The sequence below is a fragment of the Canis lupus genome, chromosome 4 (assembly GCF_048164855.1).
Source record: "Canis lupus baileyi chromosome 4, mCanLup2.hap1, whole genome shotgun sequence".
In the NCBI taxonomy this organism is placed as follows: domain Eukaryota; kingdom Metazoa; phylum Chordata; class Mammalia; order Carnivora; family Canidae; genus Canis; species Canis lupus.
In genome coordinates this window covers 71,593,384-71,601,217 of record NC_132841.1, presented here as the reverse complement: position 1 = coordinate 71,601,217, position 7,834 = coordinate 71,593,384, and the positions used below count along the sequence as shown (strand labels likewise).

Here is a 7,834-nt window from a genome sequence, read left to right as displayed (position 1 = left end):
GTGAGGATGGTTGGGGACCGCCCTGTCCCCAGGAGCCGGACCCACAGGGTCTCCCACCAGAGACTCCGACAAGGCGGACGCCATCTTGCAGACGTGCAGATCCTGCCGCCGCGTGGGTACGTCACCGGCGGGGTCTTGTGCGCAGAGCCGGAAGTGAACGTCACAGGTGCTCATCCTGTTAAGCCTGAGCTTAGTGTGGAGTGACTGGGGCCGTCACGTGCCCCGGGCGCCGCCAGTGCGCCGCTGCGTGGCGGCTGCGTCCGCTGCACCGCGGCTCAGCTCTGCGCACGTGGCCCTGCTGCCCCTCCGTCGCCGTCTGTCACCCTAAAACCAGCCTCGGGTCTCAGGTCGGGGACCCTTGAGGGCTTAATCTGTCTGCTGTTCGTGGCGAGGTGGGTGGCCTCTGAAAAATCATTTAACGCGTCCCTGTTCTGATTCCGTCGATTGTGTGGTACCCAGTCCCCTCACGGTGTCGCCTCACGGTGTCGCCTCACGGTGTCACCTCACTACCTATGAAGAACAACGCCGTTCAGATGTTTAATCTTTTACCTAAAGACGGAGACTATCCGGAGAGGTTCCTCGCTTGCCGGATGATCTTGTGAACCTTGGGTCACCGTTTATCTTCTTAACTATGGCAGGAATTATAACCACAGAAGGTTGTACCTCAAAAAACGAAAGTTTCTCCCTTTCTAAAAATGAAAAGTCGTGGAGCCTACATTTGTGATTTTTTTCTGTGATTGCTCAGAGTCAAATATAAAAAACTTAATTGGCGGTTATGTTAACCCTTATTGTTAGAATATTTTTCCTTTTGCCATTTGGTCCTAATTTTGTATTTTATTGACCTTACTGATTTGACGGAGTGTGAGTAAATTCAAAAACCAAGTCAATTCATGCATAGCCTGAAGGGACTTTATGGATTGTTAAACCCGACTATGCAGTTTTACAGATTAAGCAGTTAAGATACGGAGAGAAGGAACTAGAACAAGTGCCCTCGGCTTGTTAGTTACAGACCTGGGCCTGGAGAGCAGGTCTTATGATTCTTAGACAAAAATCCCCCCCCCCCCATTTCATGGTAGCTGTTCTTAGAAAGTGGAGTTTACCTATAACAGCCTGGGCAAGGCAAACACAGGAGCCTTTGCTTGAGTTTCAGGAACAGGATTTTAAAAAAAAAAATTTAATTCCAGTATAATTAACGTAGAGTGTTATATTAGTTTCAGTTGTACAATATAGTGATTCCATACGTTACTCAGTGCTCATCACAATTAGTGTACTCTTAATCCCCTTCACCTCTTTGAGAACCCACCCACCCACCTCCCCTCTGGCAACCACTAGTTCTCTGTATTTAAAAGTCTGTTTTTTTTGTCTCTTTTTTTGTTTGTTCTCTTTGTTTCGCAAATTCCTCACATGAGTGAAATATGGTATTCGTTTTTCTCTGACTTAACTCCCTCAACATTATATTCTCTAGATCCATCCATGCTGTTGCAAATGGTAAGATTTCCTTTTTTCTCACAGTTGAGTATTCCATTGTGTGTGTGTGTATGTGTGTGTGTATCACATGTTCTTTATTCATCATCTACTGGTGGACACTTGGGTTGCTTCCATAATTTGGCTATTGTATGTAATGCTGCTCTCTTTTTGATGTAGTGTTTGTGGATTCTTTGGGTAAATACCCAGTAGTGGAATTACTGGATCATATGGCAATTCTATTTTTAATTTTGTGAGGAGCTTCAATACTCTTTTCCACAGTGGCTGTACTACCAGACTGCATTCCCAACAGTGCACGTGGGCTCTTTTATCTCTACATCCCACGCCAACACTTGTTTCTTGTGTCGTTGATTTTAGCCATTCTGACAGGTGTGAGGTAATACCTCATTGTGGCTTTGATTTGCATTTCACTGATGAGGAGAGATATTGAGGATCTTGTCCTGTGTCTGTTGGCCACCTGGATGTCTTCTTTGGAGAACTGTCTGCTCATGTCTTCTGCCCATTTTTAATTGGGTTAGTTGTTTTTTGGATGTTGAGTTGTGTAAGTTCTTTATATATTTTAGATACTAACCTTTTATCAGATAAGTCATTTGCAAATATCTTCTGCCATTCCGTAGGTGGTTGTTTGGTTTTGCTGATGGTTTCCTTTGCTGTGTAGAAGCTGTTTATTTTGATGAAGTCTCAATAGTTTATTTTTGCTTTTGTTTGCTTTGCTTCAGGAGACTTATCTAAAAGTCTTTGTTGCTAAGAGAAATTACTGTTCATGCTGTCTTCTACAATTTTTATGGTTTCAGGTCTCACATTTGGGTCCTTAATCCATGTTGAGTTCATTTTTGTATATGGGGTAAGAAAGTGGTGCAGTTTCATTTTTGCACAGAGCTGTCCAGTTTTCCCAACACCATTTGTTGAAGAGACTTTTTCCCATTGCATATTCTTGCCTCCTTTTTCAAAGATGAATTAACCATATTTTTATGGGTTCCTTTCTGGGCTGTCTACTCTGTTCCATTGATCTATGTGTCTGTTTTTGTGCCAGTACCATACTGTTTTGATTACTACAGCTTGGTAGTTTCTCTTTGTATCTGGGATTGTGATACTGCCAGTTTTGTTCTTTTTCAAGATTGCTTTGGCTCTGTGGGGTGTTTTGAGGATCCATAGAAATTTTAAGATGATTTGTTCTGGTTCTGTGAAGAATGCTGTTGGTGTTTTGATAGGGATTGCATTATTTCTGTAGGTTGATTTGGATGTATAGACAAGATTTTAACAATATTTGTCTTTCCAGTTCCGCAGCATGAACATCTTATCATTTGTTTGTGTTGTCTTTAGTTACTTTCATCAGTATTTTGTAGATTTCAGAGGACAGGTCTTTAACTCCTTGGTTAAGTTTATTCCTAGGTATTTTTTGTTATTTTTGGTGTAATTGTAAATGGGAATGTTTACTTAATTTCTCTTTCTAGTACTTCATTATTAGTGTATGAAAATGTAACAGATTTCAGTATATTGATTTATATGCTTTCTTTAACTTTAATTTTTTAACTTTAGTGTAGTTGACACATAATGTTACATTAGTTTCAGGCGTACAATTTAGTAATTTGACAGGTTTATATGCTATGCTCTGTTTACCATCTGTCCCATTATGTCACTATTAAATATCTTTGACTGTATTCCTTAAGTTCTGCTTTTTATTCTGGTGGTTTCCTTATTCCCTAACTGGAAGTCTCTATCTTCCATTTCTCTACTCTCATTTTGCCTAACCCACTACACTCCTCCCCTCTGGCAATCATCAATTTGTTTCCGTATTTATAGTTATGATTCAGCTTTCAGTTTGTTTATTCATTTTTTTCCCATTTATGAGTGGAATTAAGTGGTAGCTTTCTCAGTCTGATTTAGTTTACTTAGCCTAATACCCTCTAGGTTCATCCATATTGTCTCAGATGGCACAATGTCATTCTTTTATGGCTGTATAATATTTCATTGTATATATTGTGTATTGATTTTGTATCTTGTGACTTTACTGAATTCATGTTATCAGTTATACTAATTTTTTTGGTGAAGTCTTTAGGATTTTCTAAATATAGAATCACATCATCTGCAAATAGTGAAAGTTGTACTTCTTTCAAGAACAGGATTTTTAGAATTATATTGTTTCTGGTACATGTAACAGGGAATCCAGTTAATATATGCTGATTAGGTCACACTTAATGGTTATTATGCTTGTGACTCTAGGTTATGGGTTCTTTCGGAGTCTTCTGAAATTGGCAGACCATTTCTGAATGGATGAAAATTAACAGTCTTTCTTCGTCCTAATAAAAATTAGGAGTTTGTTATAGTTTAATTGCCACAGTGTATAGCTATTATAGTAAGTATATCTTTATTAGTTTATTTGAATAATTTATGAAGTTCCTATTATACCTAATAATTGGGGCTCAATAAACATACACAGATAATGTTTATGTATCAAATATTTTTTATGGGTAAATGTAATATGTTTATGTAGGTAAATGTAACATTTTGTATATAGATCCATGAATGTAAAATCCACAGCAGATCTATTATGATCTGTATTTTCATATTCTTTATAGGAATTCTGTTGCCTGGCTTCCTAATATTTCCTTATTCCTTCTCCTGACTCACAGTTTTCTTCTAGTATTAAAGAAGAATAGGAAAGCCATGCATGATGAAGCAGGTTTTGCACAGCAGAGTTCTCCAGGGCTCATTCATACCTGTACAGCCATAAAGCAGCCGTGCAGTTCAAATCATAAACTCACCACCTACCTAATGATATCTTGTAATTCTAAACTGAAGGCAGAATTTCAGGTGAAATAAACCATCTTCTGAACACTGAATTTGCAAACAAATGTGTATCAAAAATAACAATTATATCACAAAATGAATCAAACTACTTGTTAATATTGGGCAGAGTTACAAGATTGTATCCTCAAGAAAGATACTTGACTCCCCTTACTGGTGCTGTCTCTGAGGCCTGTAATATGATGTTGGACTAGTCATATTGTGTTGAAATTCTTTTAGTTCTCACCGATACGAAAAACATTCTAAATGTGTCTTAATTTCTGAGCTATAGTAAGATTACAATATAGTAAGACTCCATTAATTTCTCTGTCATTTGGAAAATTAATTGGAGAAGACGCTAAGAATTTTGCAGATAATCCCTCTCAATGGTAATATTGTAAATATTTAAGTATGGTTAGCATACTTAAGTATGGCTAACTATATTTAAGTATGGTTAACATTATAGTAGTACCACATATTTATATATCATCCTATCTCCAAGGAGCTCTAAGAGATTTACAAATTGTTTTTAAATCCACTTATAGCTTCTAGATTCTTTGGGAAGCAAGCTGTGACAGGTTCTATGAATATTATTTAAAGACAAGGAATTTGAAATTCATTGAGTGGCAAATCGAGACTCATCCAGTATGTCATTGTCTAAGTTAGATGATCCTGGCACCTATACCTTTCCTGTTTTGTTGTTTTCAATGGAGGCTTAAAGCTTTCATTCCTATTTGATGAACTCTCTGCCTTCTAGCTTGCTTTCTAAACACCATCTCACCATACTCTATTGCATGATGTTCAAGGCAAAATGGAAATCTGTCCTTTTTTTTTTTTTTTTTTTTACCGTGGGATTGAGATTTCTGTACTCACAGTGAATTTTGCCAAAAACCACAAACACACTGTTTTGGGTCAATAATTTCTTTTAAAATACTTGATGCATAACAAAGAAGAAGGGTTTCAGTGGATTCTGGGATATTACCAATGGAAAGGAGGTGATGGGGTACATTGGTCAGAACACTTTCTTGTGATTCAAGGTTCTGGGTTCTAGTCTTCAGGAGTCTTCCCTTTGCCAGAGATTGATGAGCTGAGCTGAATTGCATTGAGAATCTTCCCTAGGAGATGGGGCTTTAGGAAATGACCTTGATTTACAAGAGGACCCTTTTGAATTGTATCCTTTCTTAAACTCACCATAGTCTTTCTTCTCTGGTCACTATTATACATTTTTTTAGAAATTCGAAAATACAAGGGCAAACATAGTAATAATTGCTAACATTTTTGAAGTCTTTACTTATGTGCAGTCATTTCATCCTGTGACCTAGGTTTTAGCAATGTGACCTTAGGCAAGTGACTTAATTATTCTGGGTGTCAGTTTTATCAAGTATAAAAAGGAAGGGTTTGGCCAGAGCTAGTGGTTTTTAAATTGGGCCTTGTGAAGCTCTAAGGATCAGGAGAGAGTTTTATCTTCTGAGAACATCAAGGAAGAAGTTGTGTAGGCAGGTTTCCTCAGGCTATCAATCCTTTACCTCACTTTAGGTCACAAGAGCTTTGCTTTGTATCTGTGTTAAATAGTGACATTATTTGAAAAAAGCCTTCTCACCCTAAAAAAAAGTTTAGTTTTGTTTCTGTCAAGATGGATTAAAAGGGATCGGATTTACCTTTCCACCTAAAATGAACAAAGATATAATATATAAAAGAACAGTAGATACTAGCTCATACATATGAAGAAACTGAGACCAGAAAGAACTAGACAAGAGCATTAGAAGAAATAATCTCTGGTGCTCACACGGGAGACTGGAGTTCGTGTAGCAGTGGGTAGAATACTCAGAATAAATCTTGTTTCATTGGTAGGAAATAATTAACCCTAGGTTAAACACTGCTCTGGTTCAGCCTAACATGTTGCAAGCAAGAATAAAAAGACCAAATTGTTTCCTTGAGCTTTAGTTGTATCCTTGAATAAAGCTCAAAAATATTTGTAAGAATATAAAAATATCCAACTCTAAACAAAGTAAAATTCACAAGTGGAATCCAATAAAAAATTACCAAGCATGTAAAAAAGTAGGAAAATACAAACCATAAAGAGGCAAAAAGTGATCAAGCTGACTTGGAATCAACACAGGTGTTGGAATTTTCAGATAAGGGCGTTCAAAACAATTATTATAACTATATTCCATATATACAAAAGTAAAATGGAGATATGGAAGAGATCTTAAAGAAAATCAAATCAGGCTTCTATATGTTAAAGCTACAATGTATGAGATGACAAATACATTGGATGGGATTAATAACATATTAGACATTGCAGAGGAAAAGATTAGTACAGTTGAAGACCTAACAATAGAAATTGTCAAAAATAAAATACAGGAAAAATTTTAAAAAATAAGCAGAATATCAGTGAGCTGTAGAGCAACTTCAAAAGGATATATAGAGGGGTAAACTATTGACACATAAAGTAATACGGATGAATCTCAAAATAATTATTCTGAGTGAAAGACAAGAGAAAAAGGCGTGTGTGTGTGTGTGTGTGTGTGTGTATGTATGATTCTAGAAAATGTAAGTTAATCAATGATGATTGATAGAAGTCAGATCAGTGTTTACCTGGGGATGGGAGAGTGTGGCAGGCAGGAGTAGGAAAAAGGGATTGCTAAGGAATATTAGGAAACTTAGGGCATTGTTGGATATGTTTACTCTCTTAATTGTGGTGGTTTCACAGATCTCTACATATGTGTATATATATGTCAAACTTCTTAAATTATATACTTTAAATATGTGTGGCTTATTGTATGTCGATTATACTTTTATAAAACTATTTGAAAAAACTTTAACTGTCATGCTACTTGATTGAAACTTATCTTTTTCTTCTGAATAATGAGCAAAATTTTGAATGAAGGAACTGCTATTGGTGGTATAAATTATTATAGTTCTTATAGAAGGCAATTTGGCAATATTAACAGGATTCCTAAAAATTTTCATATGCTTTGCCTCAGAGTCCTATTTTTGATAATTTGGCCTAAAGAAATAATGGAAAATACAGAACAAGTATTATGGAAATCCTTGTAGCCTTCCCTCCCACAAAAAATCCCCAGAAATGGCAAAAATCTTCTGTTTAAAATTATTCCTCCAAACAGTTGGCCAAAATCATTTGATGAATTTCAGAAAGCTGGAAGATAGTTGTAATCAGTTTGAAGAGTGAAATCACAGTCCAAAACCCACGCAGGAGCAAACTCTTGCAAAGGTGGGTATGGCCCCAAGGATGTGTCTAACCAAAAGATTGGTAACTTTCAGAGGTGTGGTAAGAACTTCCCTGTGGCAACTGATAGAGTGATTAATTGGCATTCTGTAGTAGAAGCAGTCAGGTCTGTTGACCATCTGCACTCTCCCCGTCTTCTGCCTCTACCATTTCCAGGCAAAGAGCAACCAATATGTCTGTTCCCTTAGGCAGGAAAGATCAGTGAAGAGAAGTTGGGTGGAGCCTTTGGTGGCTGACACCCAGGTGAAATAATGAACCCCTACATCAGGAGATGACTAAGGCCTGCCCTGAAAGGGATAGCATACTCTGTTC

At 37.2% G+C, this 7,834-nt stretch overlaps 1 long non-coding RNA gene across 1 annotated transcript; it reads left to right on the top strand.

The window, feature by feature from the left end:
* Positions 1–201: 201 nt before the first annotated feature.
* On the top strand, positions 202–4,328 carry LOC140632630 (uncharacterized). Its single transcript, XR_012030238.1, has 2 exons — positions 202–392; positions 4,119–4,328. It is a non-coding gene; the product is annotated as an uncharacterized lncRNA (long non-coding RNA).
* The last annotated feature ends 3,506 nt before the right edge of the window (positions 4,329–7,834 follow it).